The sequence below is a fragment of the Rhea pennata genome, unplaced genomic scaffold, assembly GCF_028389875.1.
Source record: "Rhea pennata isolate bPtePen1 unplaced genomic scaffold, bPtePen1.pri scaffold_26, whole genome shotgun sequence".
NCBI lineage: Eukaryota > Metazoa > Chordata > Aves > Rheiformes > Rheidae > Rhea > Rhea pennata.
The window spans coordinates 883,995-900,253 of record NW_026907677.1 but is presented as its reverse complement, the minus strand read 5'-3'; positions in this window follow the sequence as shown (position 1 = coordinate 900,253).

Below are 16,259 nucleotides of genomic sequence, written 5' to 3'. Positions count from 1 at the left end.
GGGCTGCTGGGGGTGGGGGAAGGTGCCTGAGAAGTGTGCTCCACTCCCTTGTGCAGCACCAGGCAAAGAGGGCCCTATGTCCCTCTGCAGAGGGGAAGGGTATGTGCGGGGGAGGTGGCAGAGGTGAGGGGAGAAGAGGCGAGGAATCATTCAAGGCACTTGGGGCAGCCTGACCAGCAACTCTTAGCTGCCCCGTTGGTCCCCCAGCTGCCTCGTGGTCATGGGAAGGCTGGTGGGCTGGTGCTGCCTGGGGAGAACGCCTGGGGTTTCTGCAGACACAGGGGCTGGATCTCTGCTCTTTCCTTTGCCAGCCCTTCAGCCTTTGCAGAATGACAGCCATCGCTCCGTCAGTGCCCTGGCGACACAGACCAGCCTGCTGCTGAGGCCTCTACTGGAAAGGTCCCCATCAGGATTTCACCTACAAGGCCTGAGCTACCGGCTGCGCAGCAGCTGGGGCAGGTGGAACCTGCTTCTGGGATGTTCCTCTGAGCAGAGCTAGAGCAGCAGATTTCATCCCAGGCTGCTCTGCTCCCTGAGGACCCACAGCTTTGTGTGCCGGGCAGCCAGGCTCGTCCCGGGCACCTCCCCTTGCCTGCAGGGCAGCTACCGTGCTCAGGCCCATCCCCTGCCCAGTGCTGCTCCATCAGTTGACCCCTCTGTTGCGTTGTCACCAAAGAAGCAGCCCTGTTTCTTCACCATGTGTGTCTTTTCTTTGGGGAGACAGAAGCAAGGGAGAAAACTCAGCCCCTACAAGAGCTGGGCTCTCGTCATGCGAGTGCTACAATGTCCACTCTTCCCAGCAGCCCATGGCAGTGCTCTGCTGGGCCACCAAACACAGAGGAAGCTCTCCTTAAACATCCCAAACTCTCCACAGGACTCAGGTATCATGTGGATGGGGGTGGCAGTGGATGGTGTGAAGCTCTGGACCGTTTCTATAATAATCGGCTTCAAATTCAGCCCTGCAGTTTCCCACCTTTTGTCTCAAGAGCTCTGCCCTGCCACTGAGGGACCCGAGAGCAGAACATGGTGGGTAGTCCTCCGAGGTGGAGTGGGAGGCTTCAGTTACTCTTCCGGAGTCCCCCATTCTATTAGAAGATGCAGGAGGCTCTTCCTCCATCTGGCCTCAGTCTCCACACCCCAGAAGAGACAGTGACCACGAGGTCTTGCCCCTTCCAAAAAGAGGCAGAGGGACCGGGATGCGGGGCAGGGGGATGCTGGCCTTGTGGGAGGATGGGATTCTGCCTTGGTGGTAAATCCCTTATTCTGCCACTGCCTGTGCGAGGGAGGGCACAGGGTTAGCCTCTTGAGTGCTCTGGATGGAGGGGATGTGACTGAGCCCAGGTATTCCATGGCCACCAACACTCTGGCCCCAGCTATGCAACCTGCTCCCGGGCCCCAGCCTGGGCTCAGCAGCAGGGTCCTAGGACAGACGCAAGCCGGCCCTCTCCGAGTTGCTGCAAGTATTGCCTCTTCCCAGCAGGTCCCTCTGGCAGCTCTCAAGCAAAAGCCTCTGCAGAGCCCCAGGCTCCAGCGGGCAGCAGGCCCCTGGGTGGCTCCTCAAGCGCAGAGGCAGCCCCACTGTCAATGACAAAAGCCCAAGGCAATCCAAGGTGCGGTGCCGGTCAGGCCTTGGCTACTCTGCCTCCCACATCGGCTGTGGGGGCAGCCAGCGGCTCTGCACGTCACAGTCCCTTGGGCTTTCCCTGCATCAGCACTGGTCGCCTACAACCAATGGTTGCAGGCCCTCAGGGGTGCACCCTTTGGGCATGGAGCACCTCTTCCCAAGAGCATACTTCCACCTGCATATCTCCTCAGCAGTCTCTCCTTCCATGTCTCCTCAGCAGCTTCTCCTCACACCTCTGGCTCCTAATACCTGCCCGTCTCTCTTAAAGATGCCTCAGCTAGGGCACCATGGGCTCCTCGGACTAGCTGAGGACTTTGTCTGGGAAGGGTTGCTCACGTGTCTTTCAAAGCTGGCTGGGAACAGTTGTCCCTGGCCCAAGGCAGCTCGTGGCCTCCTCCCACACAGACCACACTTGTCCTACGAAAACTCTACTTGTAGGAATCTAGCTCAGAGAGAGACTTTGTTCTCTCACACACGCACGGGCAGCTGCAGGGGAAGCACGTCCGCCCGATGCACGCGTCAGGCAGAGGCGTCCCCGATTAGCATGAGTAAATGCCTGCTACACATTTCTTTGCTTGCAAGCATTACTATCTAATGCTCTCTTGATTGGCTATACGTCCAAGCTAAAGAGCAAAGAAAATGGCCATTTCCACTGGAAAACTTTGCAACTTCTGACCAGATCTCCCCCATTTGAACTGCTGGAGAGCCAGGCAGGACTTGAGGAGTACCTACAAAGTTCCAGGACTCCTTTTTTCTTCTGCCTTAAGACAGTGATTAGGAGGAATGGAGCTAGTCTTCCTGCTCTTGATTGGCTTTGACCTCGACTCATGGCCGCCCCTGGCTACCTACAGCCTGCAATCTTCGGCCTAGTACCGATTCCAGTCTCTGTCACCAGCACATTGAGTTTACAAAGCAGCATGGTCATGCTTTCTCCGAGGTCTGCCTCACATTTGGGAAGCACCTCTTCTGCAAAGGCACAAAGCCACCGCAATGGTGGCCTGTACATTTCCCTGTGGAACTTCTCTTTGCTATGACGCCAACACGCTGTTCCCCATGATGTGGGGAGCAGCAGGGCTGTGTGACGGTGGTGGCATGGTGCCTACAAGGCCATTGTGATGGGACATTCTGCATGGGGACTGTGTCCCTGCCGTGACCAGAGCCCCTGGGGTCCTCACTCTGAGGAGAGCCGCCCCATGAGGAGGCAGCAGCTGCCCTTGGGGCCAGAGTAGCAGGTCCCCAGGAGAGGATCCTTAAAATGTTTTTTGTATTTATTTTTATTGCAACATGCTTCCCTGAAGCCAATAGGCCAGCAGCAGTTTTGTGGTAGGGGTATGTGCCCTTGGGAGGTCACCACTACCTGAGCAGCTGACAGGTCCAGAGAGGACACATGGCTTGGATGCTGGAGGTGAAGGGAACTCCTGGGTTTGTTGCGTGTGCCCAGAGGAGGGATTGACCCCTGAAGAGCTCGACAGCAACACAGAAAGGCAACTAATTAATCAAGCAGAAGCAGATGTTCCCCATCATCTGACACCAGCTCTAGTCCACCCCATCGCCCTGAGTTAGTCCTGCCACGTTTAAATTGTGGATGATGTTCTCTCGTGAACATGCACATGGAATTTGTCCTTCTACTTGCTGCTAAGTGGAAGCTTGCAGCCGGCTCGCAGTCAGCTAGGGAGTCCAGATCCACTGAGGCTGCTAAATTAATCTAGTGCTGGTGTAGGCAGTGGTGTTAGTAATCTCTTCTTCCCAGGGGTTGTGTGTGCTTTAGCACTTCTCTCTGTCCAAACAGGAGGGAGCTTGTGGATGTTCCTGCACGGTCTGAATGCTGTGCCTGTCTTTCAGGTGTCCACCTGCTTTTATGACACCTTTGGAACTGTAGCACCTTAGAGGTTGGTTATTTTCTGCCGAGTATGCAGCCATTGGAGAATGGTTGCAAAGGCTGTTGGAGGAGGTAGGAGGAGTGTCCCCCCCTCAAACAGCTATGAGCCACATTCTCAAAGAGATTGCATTTTCCAGGAAGTTGAGGCACAAGCGAATGGCAAGAGGTGGCATGATCAGCCCCCATGAGAGGACTCCTCTGCTTCCTGGAGGTGGGAAGTGGCCAGGCCCTAGGCAGTAGATGTTGGGAGGCAGCGCCAGTGCCTGCTGTAGAGCCTTAGAGGACTAGAAGGGAAGGGAAGGGCTGGAGGGGTGGGCTTTCTGTGTTGTTGGGCACCTAGGGGTGCCCTGTCTACTACCATGTGTAGGAATGTGCCCTGTGTGTTGCTGACGCGGAGGTGCATGTTTGGTGCATGTTTGCTGCCATCTCTCTGTGAGGCGAGTGGCAGTGGGTGCGGGGTGTCACAGTGCAGGGGTGCCCTGTGGTGGGCCTGGCTGCTGTTCCAAGTGTTTTGGTGCTCAGCATGGGAGGAGGTAGCTGGAGAGGGCAGTGCTGTGTGTGGGGAGTGCTTGCAGACTGGGGACCTGGGGAGCACTGCAAGGTGAGGGGGAATTTGCTGGCTGGGCCTAGGTTGCTGTGGTGTCATGGGCCACAGCTGCTGGCAGCCTGCTGCCTTTGATGCACTGAGGTTCAGGCCTTGAGCTTGCTAAGCGCTTGCCAGGATCTGCAGCATACATGCTGCCTAGGATTTTTCCTCCTTGCTCCGAGATGCAAACCAAGCCTGCATTTTCCCTCCTTTGCTCTCATTTGCTGTTTCTCATGAGAGCTTTGGTCTGTAGCAGTGTTTACTGGGGTGGGAGTAAGAGGCTGTTGGAGATGCCCTTTGCTGGCTGGGCATTAGCCTGCTGGAAGCTCTTTGAAGGAGTGAATACTTGTGGTGTGGTGGTCTCTAGAGAAGGGCAGGTGAGTTCTTAGGAGTTGACTGTCAAGGGACTGAGTCCTTCCTGTAGCAGATCTGTTTGGAGGAGTCCCTTGGAATGGGAGCAGCAAGGCAAAAATGCCCTGCAAGGGATGCGCAGCCCAGGTCTCTCTTCCTTCCACGTGCAGTCTCTGCAGGTTACCCACACTATCCTGCTGTAGTGTGACCTGCCTCTGATGCACTGGGGAAATAAGAAAGCACCCCATGTGTAGACAAATTGTGCTTGGTGTGGTGTGTTTAGGTACTGACACTGCTGACCCTGGCTAGGTGGCAAGGTGCCAGATTTTGCCTGCACTTTCTGGGGGTGTGAGGAGCCCACGTAGCTGTAGCTGCATTGCTCGGAGTAGCTGGAGTCAAGGCAGTGGTGGTGAGCACATCCATCCTACCACTAGCCTCCCAGCTGTTTGGCATGCATGCCCCCTCTCTTCTTGAAGCATTTTACCACCGGCTCCATTTGGGAAGGCCAAAATTCAAGAGCTGTGTCATGGTACGTACTGCTCTGGTGATGGCTCAGTGCCACGTTTTCTCCTCTGGCATCACCCCCTGAATTCTCAGAGGATGATCAATAGCAAATGGCAAGTCGTCATCAAGGCCAGGGCCCAGGTCTCTGTGCTCCCTGGATGACTGTCAGTACCAAGAAAGGGAAATGGCATCCTGTTGTCCTCATGTAGGTGCTCCAGGGCAAAGGCTCACAGCTCAGATTGCAGGAAAGGCAAGACCAATTTCCCCTTTTCTGATTTGTGCCTAGAGTGACAGAGTGGAAATGTCCGAGGACCTGGAGGGAGTCTTGGCAGGAGATGAAAGCTGTTTGTAGAAGACTGTTATGTTTGGAGAGATAACAGCATAATCAAGGGACTTGGGAGTGGCCCAGGTGAGCTTCTGCTCTGGGAGGTTTTGCACTTCCCAGTCTCTTGTGACTTGGCAACAGATAGGCCAGTAGCAGGTATGTCGATGCCGTTTGCACTTGTGAGGGGAATTGTGCCTCTGAACCTGGCAGGCCAACAGCATGCCCCTAGCTTTGGTGATGACGGTGAGGTCCTGTGTGTCTCAGTACCTCATAAACAGGGAGCAGGCCCATTGCTGCTGCTTGTGCTTTTGCGGTCAGTTGTGCATCAGTATGTGATTGGCAACCAGCACGCACATTGCTGCTGTTTGTGCTTGGTTAGGTCAATTGTGCCCGAGTCCCCAACAGGCCAGGAGCAGATCTATGGCTTCATGGCTGACTGTGAGTGAGGTCACCTCAGCCTCAGTAGCTGGCAGTTCAGCTCGATCCATATTGCTGATGGTTGTGTTTTTGAAGTCACTGGGCGTCAGGATCTGCTAGGCCACCAGCAGCCATATTGCTCCCTTTTGTCCTGGACAGGTGACTTTTGCTTCAAGGAAGAGCATCAAGCACCTTTCTGCTTTTGTGCTTGTGAGGTCCCTTGTGCCTCTGTGCCTCATAGGCCAGCAGCAAGCACATGGCTTCAATGCAGGCTCTGAGGTCACTTCTGTTTCAGCATGTGAGAGGCCAGTGAGGGGCATGTGGCTTCTGTTCTTGCTTGTGCGGTCACGCTTGCCTTACTATCTGATAGGGCAGCAGATGGCACGTGGCTTTGGTGAAGACTGTGAGGTCACCGCTTCCTGAGAACGGGATAGGCAAGCGGCAAGCAAACTCCTTTGAATACATGTGAATACACGTTGTTAGGCTGCTTGTGCACCCGTAAATGGCAAGGACGAGGCAGACACGTCACTGCTGTTTGTGGTCATGAGGTCCCCGGTGCCTCATTGCCTGACAGGGCAGTGCTAAGCCCCTGGCTGATGTTAGTGCTGGTGAGGTCACTTCTGCCTGAGCCCCTCCGAAGCCTGTGCCAGGCTCATGGCTGCCATTCGTGGCTGTAAAGTCACTTGTGCGCCAGCGCCTGCTAGGCCAGTGCCAGGCCCATGGCTGCTGTTCGTGGTGGCAGAGTCACTTGTGCCGCAGTGCCTGATAGGGCAACGCTCGGACACTGGCTGCTATTTCTGGTTGTGAGGTCACTTCTGCCTGAGGCCCTGATAGGCCAGTGTCTGATAGGCCAGTGCTAGGCAAATGGCTGCTGCTGGGGTTGTGAGGTCACTTGTGCCTCAGTTTCTGATAGGCCACTGGTGGTCACACGGGTGCTGTTTGTGCTTGTGAGGTCACTTGTGCTTCCATGCCTCGTAGGACAGTGATTGTCATGTGGCTGCTGTTAGTGGCTGTAAGGTCACTCATGCCTTAGTGCATGATAGGTCAGTGCCAGGTGAACAGCTGTTGTTTGTGCTTCTAAGGTCACTTCTGCCTGAGGACCTCATAGGCCAGTGCTAGGCCCATGGCTGGAATTTGTGGTGTGAGGTCATTGTGCCTAAGTGCCTGATAGGCAGTGTTAGGCCCCTGGATGTTATCTGTGGTTGTTCTTAGTGCCTGATACACCAATGGCAGGTTCAGAGCTGCATTTTCAGATGTGACGTACCTTATGCCTCAGTACCTACTAGGCTAGTGCTAGGCACGTGGCTGCTGTTTGTGATGGTGAGGTCACTTGTGCACCACTGCCTCATAGGCCACTGCTGGTCATGTGCTAGCTCTTTATGGTTGTGAAGTCACTTGTTCCTCAGTACCTAATAAACCAGTGCTGGTCACATGGCTACTGTTTGTGGTTATGATGTCAGTTCTGCCTGACGACCTGATGGGCCAGTCGTAGACCTATGTCTGCAGTTTGTGTTTATGAGGTCACTTGTGCACCAGTGCCCAATAGGCCACTACCACGCACAAAGCTCTCTTCGTTTTCGCTTGTGCACAAGTTTTCGCTTGTGAGGTCACTTCTCATGAGCCCTCATAGGCACATCCTGGTCACTGTGCTTGTGAGGTCAGTTCTGCCTCAGCATCTGATTCGCTGGTGCTGGGCCCATTGCTCCTCATGGTTCTTGGGAGGTCACTAGTGCCTCTGGCCTGATTGGCCAGTGGTGGTCATGTGCTTGCTGCTTGTGCTGTTAGATCGCTTCTGCCTGAGGCCCTGATTGGCCATACCGAGGCCCTTGGATGGTGTTTGCGGTGACAAGGTCACTTGTGCCTCGGTGCCTAATAGGCCAGTACTAGGCCCACGGCTGCTGCTTGTTGCTGTGAGATCATTTCTGCCTGAGGCCGTGATAAGGCCGTGCTGGTCATGGGGCTGGTGCTTGTGGCTGTGACATCGCTTCCACCAGAGGCCCATGGATACGTTTGTGTTTGTGAGGTCTCTTCTTCCTCAGTGCCTGATGGGCCATTGCTGGTCATGCGGGTGCTGTTTGTGGTTCTGAGGTCACTCTTGCCCCAATGACTGGTAGCCAGTACAGTGAGGTCCCTTGTGCCTTAGTGCGTGACAGGCCAGTGCCAGGCACACAGCTGCTGTTTGTGGTTCTCTGGCTGCTGTTTGTGGTTCTGAAGTCACCTCTGCCTGAGGCCCTGACAGGCCAGTGGTGGTCATGTGACTGCTGTTTGTGGTTGTGAGGTCACTTGAGCCTCAGTGCCGGGTAGGCTGGCCCTGGCCACATGACTCATATTTGTGGGTGGTAGGTCCCTTGTGCCTCAGTGCCTGATAGGTCAGTAGCAAGCACAGGTTTTCTATGCAGATGGGAGATTACTTCTGCCTCAATGCCTGATAGGCCATGAGCAGGCTCATGGCTTTTAAGCTGACCTGGAGATCACGTTTTCTCAGTAGCTGATACTCCAGGCACAGGAACATTGTGCGTGTTGTCTTTCTGAGCTCGGTTCTGTCTCAGGACATTGATGTTTTCTGTTTTCTGGTTTTCATTTGTGGGCTCTGTCGATGAGCATCAGGTGTGAGGTTTTGGTGGTGATGCTCACCAGGGAGGTACTAAAACCAGGGCAGCATGAGTCAGGGGAGCTTTGTTAGGAAATGTAAAATGGGTTCACCGCTAGTGGAAATTCTGGAAGACTGGCAGAATATAAACATACCTCAAATGTCAGTAAGGGTAGAGTAATCACCCTCCATCAGGAAGAATGGCCACTGCAGACTTGAGAAGGGGACAACCTCTGAGTATGGCCTCTGGGTGGTTCATTTGGAGGCTGGGAATTGGTCTACTGGTATATTTGGGATAACTGGGCATTTATGCATCCTGGAGGATTCAGAGATTGAAGTCAGGGAAGACGCAGGCCTGTGCAGCAAATGCTGCGAGACATGAGGAATAGCTCTGCTCCTGCTTCTCCTCCCTCTGAACCTGCTTCTGCTCAAGCTTCTAACCTATATTTGTCACTTCCCATGGCAAAATAGTATGCCACTTTGCAAGCGCCTATGACTGGAGCTGTGATTCCTAAGCCAGGTGTGGGCAGGCCAGTGACACCAGTCCAGCAGCCGCCCACACTGGTCCTTTGTGTCTATGTTTATTGGCCATGGGCTCTGGGAGATCTAATTCAAAGGGCCCAGCAAATGCCCCAGGTGCAGGAAGACCTGGAGAAGGCAGCTTGACTGCTTTCTACAAGAGTAGAGGGACAGCTCACTTTTGGGGAGGGGGGATGTTCATGTCTTGTTACAAGAGATCTTTCAGCCAGAGGATAGGGAATGAACATTGGGAGAGGGATAAGGAATTGGCAGACTGAGATGGAAACCGTCAGCCTTGACCAGGAGTAGATCCACATCGAGATTCTAATACTACAAATGATTGGGCAGCATGTGAAACTGAGTGCCAAAATTTAGTCTTAGCAGTAAGAACTGCAGGACTAATGGTCGTTAACTCAGGAGAGGTACTTTCATTAGCAAAAGCGTGAGGAACACTCGAGCAATTTTTGGAGTAGCTTGTGGCAATCCCTATTAAGCTCTGAAGGAATGTCTGTGGGAAATATTAATGGAAGGCTGGCAGTGAGTGCATTTGTCCTGCCAGCAGCCCCAGGAATCCAGGAGTATTTCAGAAAGCATGTTCCATTGTGGCTGGGAGGAATTTACAGAAGGTGTTTTCAATAGCAACTTTCCTGTACAGTGGAAGGTCAGAAAGAGAAGTGAAGGAAAGACTAGATCAGGAGGAAGCGAGTATGTTGGTCACAGCATTAAGAGGAATTCCAAAGATGCAAGGAAGGGGAATAAATGCGAGAGGATGAGGCCCAAGAGGACGAGGGACCAGAGGAGCAGGAATGGGTATAAAACAGGAACCTTTTCCTGGGAGGCTGAACAGGGAATGGGGCCTGGGGTTGCTGATCTGATTCCAAATGGAATTACAGTATAATGTCCTTCCCTTGTAATACCCCTGCACTGCCTGTCAGGAAATCAGAATTGGACCCCCATGGGAACACTGGCATTCTGTTGGAATGATGCTGTGGAAACCCTCCAAGAGCCAACAAGACTCAAGGACAAGGGAGAGAGGATCTTGGGAAACAGTATTGCAAAAGACAACCGGCTCCAGCCGAATTACCATGAGGAAACCACAACACTTTAAAGAACGTGAGGAACAGAGAGGACAAAAACAGCAGAATAACCCAGAGGAACCTACAAGTTCATTAGGGCTTATTAACCAATTAAAGTGCACTCCCCAAAATGAATAATGAGATGGTAATGACATGATAATGATGTTACCACCTTCTTCTCTGCTTCCTATGCTAATTAGCATGGATGTTCAAGCACAAGCACAGAGCAAGTATGTGATGTGTTAAAACTGTAAACAACAGAAAAATCTGTATAAAGTACTTCCTGAAAAGTGTTTATAGATAAAGAATGAGAAAGGGAGAAGGTGTGCTAGCTTTGTGGATCTACCACCTAGCACCCATCCCTGTGCAGAAATGAAATAAACAAGTATCTCGATCCTGTGTGTCTATTGGTTGCTTGCACATCCGGTAAAAGAACCCAGTTTGGGGACAACACTGGTACGGCCCCAACCAAGCCACCATGCCTCTGGGTCAACATGCCCTGTCCATGCTTCTTTTCCCATGGAACAGTCTGGCTCGCTTGCATCGCTTATCTCCTCAGAATCTGCTGCATTTTCCCATGCAGTAGGTGTGCTCTGACACTTTGTTTCTGTGTACGATCTGGTCGACACAGTTTTCAGTTTACAGCCTGTTTGCATGTGTTCACAGATGTCTGTCTGCATTGATACATAGTTATTAATTACATGGCAGCCTATTCCACCTGGCTCTGTATTCTCTTCCAAATTTCCTTTTCACCAGCACCCGGCAAGCCCAGAGGACAGCACCAGCTATCACTTAGGCTCCACATGGCCAGGTATGCTGGGAGGCTGCTGGAGACTCCCTGGGAGCTCCATTTACAACAGCCTTACAGATAGTCCAGCACATGCACCAGGTTTTTGGCTTGTGCATACAGATGGTTACAGACCTATATTTTTGAGTTTCATTTCATTTGTGCTCTCCAGGTTCTTTTTCACTTCTGTGCCCTTCAAGCACCCAAATGCTGTGCTTTCTCAAGAAACTGAATACTAGTATAGGAAGGACCCCCTACCTGAATCTCTGAAGAGCTGCTTCTGTAGAACTGAAAACATTTATGGTGGCTGAGTCAAGACACTCACTTGGAGGCAGCCTTCCCCCACCTCCTGCACACACCGACTTAGAAGACAGATGTATGGCTTTGCCTAGGAGAATAAATCCAGTGATTTCAACAGAGGTTTTTTTTTCTCTTCTTGTTCTCCATTTCCTGCTTTATTCCCATAGCGAGATAGCAGAAAATCTTGCTCTTTTAGCAGGGTTCCCTACTTTTACACACCTGCTTTCTGCACCTTTCCAATACCCTCTGTCTTCCCACCGACATCCCCACACACACCCCAGTTCCTTTCCTTTCCTCCAGCAGCATGCTAAGATTGAGAAAGACTAAGTGGGGACAGAAAAAATAAAATAACGAGATGCAAGCATGAACAGCAGCGGCAAGGCAAACAAGGTGATGTATGAAAATGCTTGCAAACCATGTCAGACACACAGAACAACTTGTGTCCTTCCAAATCTGCAAAGTGAAAATGATCTACCAAGTGAAGCAATTCTGAATGCCTGTGGAATTTGGTTCCTCTGGTTCTGCATGTTGCCAAGGACAGCCGTCTGCAAGAAGCACTTGGGAGCGGGCCAAGCCTTGCAAGTGGCAGCCTCGGCTGGAGCTGAACCCTTGCAGGAGGAGCAGGAGAGAGCAAGGCAGGGCTCTTGAGGGTGCTCTGCTTCTTCTGCTAGCCAGGCTGGCTGGGCAGAGGCTTTCTTGGTGTGGGGCAAGAGATGTGCAACGGCAGCAGCCTTGGGCACCTCCAAGCATGTCCTTGCAGGCTGCCAGGCCGAGCATGCAGCCAGCCTGCCGGCAAGCAGAAACCTCCTGCTCTTTGCCAGCACTTCCCACCTGCTTCTCGGCAGCTCCGTGCAGTCAGGCAGAGGCCGTGCAGGCTTTTAAGGCCAGTGTCATGGCTCAGCTCTGCATCTTTGTGAGCATGTGTGCAGAAGCTCGTGAGCCCTGTGCATCACGTCAGCCAAGGCAGCCTGTGCCTCCAGTGGGAGCAAGCTGAACTCCTGCTGCACTGCTTTACTGCGTGCAGCTGCTGCTGTTGCACTTGAGGGCAGAAGGACAAATAGGGTAGAGGCAGTTGTGTTGGTATGAGTGGCTGCTGAAGAGCAGGCAAGCTGAGGGCTGTGTGCAAGCAAAGCTCTGGCTGCATGCCGCCTGGCTGAGCTGGACCCAGAGCTGCTCTCTGCCCCTCAGCACAGAGCTCACAGGCTCCGTGGGGGCCTTGGAGCATGCCGGTCGGTGTGCTTTGTGCCAGGGAAGATCCCCAGGGCTAGCAAGAAATTCCCACCTGGCCGCAGCAGCTCCTGCCTGCTTCTTTCACCACAGCTCCCTTGCCAGATCTGCCTGGTGCTCTCTGGGCGGCTCCCATGCCTTCTGCCTGCCCCTGCCTCCAGCCCCACAGCTCACCTCGCCCCTGCACTCTGGTGTGCCTGACAGTGTGTGTGCAGCCTGGCTGCAGGCGTTTGCTTGCTGCTCCTTGTCCCTCTGCAGGGTCCTTTCCTTGGGACCTGCTACTCTGGCCCCAAGGGCAGCTGCTGCCTCTTCATTGGGCAGCTCTCCTCAGAGGGAGCACCCCAGGGGCTCTGGTCACAGCAGGGACACAGTCCCCATGGAGACAGCCCCATCACCAGGGCCTTGGAGGCACCATGCCACCACCATCACAAAGCCCTGCTGATCACAAAAGGAAATCCCCTCACCAAGGCCCAGTGATCGCTGTGGGCACCCCCATCACAAATCCTTGGCAGTCTCCGTGGGCACACTCATCACCATGGCCTTGCCTCTAAACCTTTGCTTTCAGCCTTGGAGTCTGGCTGCCAGCTGAGAGCTGGGCAGCAGCACTAGTTTTCCCCTCTCCAGCTCTGCACTCCACGCCCCTTGCACAGGCTGCCCTTCTTCACGTCCAGACAGAATGAAATGAACCCTTGAGTTGGAAGACTTGTGTAATGATTTTAATACCATTAATTCATTTTAATTAATGGGCAACCTGTTGTCTCCTGTTGCCTCCTTCAAAAAAGGAGGCTTTCACCACAAATCTCCAATGATTGTCGTGGCCTTAGAGCAGCACTGGAGGCCATGGTCCATTTGCAGTTGCAGCAGGCTTTTACACCCTTTGCCCTGGCACAGTGGGGCAACGAACTTTTTGGCAGTATATTGGGTGCCTCACCATGCAGAGGGAAAGGCCCGCCCATGGGCACTGCCTGAAGGTCCCGGGCCCTCTTGCACTGACTCTCACGCTCCACGATGAAGAGGCAGCATTGCATCATGGTGCTGTTTTGCCAGTTCTCTGCTGGCCAGTGGCCCAAGGCCTGGTTTTATCAAATGTATGACATCCTCAAAACAAAGCGGATATCCTTAGTTGCACCTTTTCTATCACACAAAGAATATTGGCTGTCAATATGCTACTAAAGCAGAGTAGAAAAATAGATGAGTTGTTTTTTTTGGCGGGAGGGGCGGGTAAATGCCAATCCATTCTTATCAGAATACATTCACATTCAGCTTCTGCTGGGATTTCAGAAGTTAAAACTCAAGGGGGCAAAAAATGCCTGTGTCCTCCAGTCCAGCTTTTAGCCAGAGACACATTTCATGCTGATCTTTCACTCACTCCTTGCCAGCATCCATCTCCCAGTACACACAAAGCACAGCCCAGCCTTCTCCAGCTGACGTACAGAGTTCACTACAAACAGGCTGAACACGGGCTGGGGAAGCTCTTAGGGAAGGAACAGCCCTGGCAGGACAGGGTCATTTCCCCATGGAGAGCGGGCTGCATGGCGCAGGGCTGCTCACCCCCAGAACACTTCCCAGGGGCTTTTCAGGAGGAAGCTCCAGGCAGGGATGACAGCAAAGGCAAGGAGCTTCCCCACATCTCTTCTTTCAGGTCCTTGCTGCTGAGGTGGGTGGAAGGGAAAGGAGCTGCAAGCCTGCACAAGAGCCCGAGACTCCAAAGCTGATGGAGAGAGCAGCAGGTCTGCAAGGGAGCCCAGAAAGTGCCTCACTCTACTCCCTCCCTACCCTCAGCACCAGCAGCAAGGGGATCTGTTCCCCATCACTGTGAGCAACTGCCAACATGCAGATGCCCATCAACACTGCCTTGCTGTCAGGAGGCATCTGTGGGTCAGAACTGAGTGCTCAGAGCCCAACTGTGATGGGGCTGTGGGTCAACACTCCCCCGAGGAGATGTCACATTCAGACCCTGAGTTGTCTCTGGGGAGGTGTCCTGAGGGGCTCGAGTGCCGTCCAGCAGGGCACAGCTCTCCCGCAGCCGCTTTGCTGCAATGCCCGAGAGCCTGGCTCTGGCCATGGTCATCAGGAGGCTCTGCACATCCTGCTCCTCATGGTGCCCACAGCCAGGCTGGGCTCAGAGTGCAGCTGGGGACCTGCCCAGGGAAAGCAGGGATGTCAGCAGGGGCACCGGGACGCTGGCTACCTCCTGCCTCCAGCCTGGAGCCCCCACAAGCCCTGCTGCACCAGCGGCGTCTCCTCACAGCTGGGACGGTGCTAAGAAAGAGCGACTGCAGCTGGCACCGAGCCGTGGGGCCACCAGGAGAAGGGGCACAAGAGCCGGGGGCTCCCAGGGGCTGGAGGTGGCCCAGGCTGGGCCGGGCCTTCCCCAGCCACTGCTGCCACACAGCCGGGCCGTGGCGGCTCTGGCTGCCCCCGTGCACACGGCCGCTCGCTCTGTCCAGCCCGCGGCCCTTGGCCCCGGTGCGGCTGCTCCTGGCGCTGCAGCTAAAGGCTCCGGGTGGCCCCGGGCCGGGAGACGCTGCCCCGCGGCAGCAGCCGCCTCTCGCCCCCTCCCCGCCCGCAGGGCCCGGGCAGCCCCGCCCCCGCCCCGCCCCTCACCGCCCTCCTCTGGGCCACTGTGCATGCTCCGCCCTGCCCGGCCCCGCCCCTCCCTCTCTGCCCGGCCCCGCCCTTCCCCTCGGGGTCCCTCCCCTCGGATCCCCTCCCCGCCCCTCCCCACCCGCCCCCTGCACAGCGCATGCGCACTGCCTCCTCCCTCCTGCCCCTCCCTGGTGTCCTGCCCCGGGAGGCCATGTCTAATGGGAGCCAATGGGGGAGTGCGGAGTGGGAGGGGCCTTGGTGGGAGGGGTGTCACTTCCGGGTGTGGGGGCGGGGCCTGTGTGGGCATGGCTGCTGGTGCTGGTGTGTGGGGAAATGCTGCTGCCCCAGGGCCCTGGGAGAGTCTGCGGGAGGGGAGGGGAAGGGAGGGGAGAGAGAGAAACCTCTGCACTGTGCTGGGGGCAGCTGCTGCCTGTGAGCATCCCGGGGACACAGCGGGGGTTTTCAGCGCATGCTGCGGCCTGGCAGGTGCTGAGAAGCCCTGAGGTATGAGAGCTGCAGCACTAGTGACCCCCCAGGCAGCAGGGGAGGAGGGAGAGGAACAGGGCAGCTGCTTCCTGTGCTGCTTCTGCCCCGGGATGTTCTTCCCTGATGGAGAGCTGAAACACCCTGGGTGTGGGTGGGGAAGCTGGTGTGGAAAGTAGATAGGCAGGAGCTGCTGCTGTAGAGCACTGGGGCAGTGCAGCAGGTTTTGTGATTAGCGTGTGAAATTTTGATTTATTTTCAGCTTTAGATTACAAACCTTAGCAGTCTGTCCTCTGCAGTAATGAGGAAAGAAGAGGGCTGTGAAAAGAGCAGGGCCTGAGCCCTGAGGTATGTATATGTAGAGCTCCAGTGCTTTTTTGGTAGCTTCCTCTCTTCTTACAGTTGCTTGGGAGGAAAGTAAAAGGATGGCCACAAACAGGCACTGTCCTTGCTTTTAAAGCCGGAGTAGAAGGTGTGCATTGCTGTGGGAGGCAGAGATACCTAAGAAGAGATACCTTTTTTTCTTGCTTCTGTGTTGCAGCCATTCGTGTTCCCTGGCTGTGGCTGCTTCAGAAAATCCAAGCTATCTCCATTCATTCTTGAATCTGAAGAGAAAATGTCTTTTCCTGTATGGTCAGTCTACTTCTGGCTCCCAGAGTGTTTGATAAGGACAGGACAAGGGTCTCCTGGATGGTGAGTGCTCTCCTGAAGCTGGAGAAAGAGGTGCTTCTGTTCAGGAGCAGGTATTACTACTGCAGCCAGGTATTTAAACTGTTGTCATCCCTGAATGTCACCTTGAGAAAGTTGTAGTGTTCTTTCTGTCTGCTGGCAGGCAGATGCTGGCCAGCTGTGACTGAAGAGAGCTTGGCAGAAACCTGTGTCTTGTCAAAGGTTGGCCTGGAGGACACACACATGTTCTGCCTGCTTGAGTTTTACTTTTGAAATAGACCCTGCTGAATAAGAATGTATTTTTATAGGCATAGATATATGTTTACCACCTAG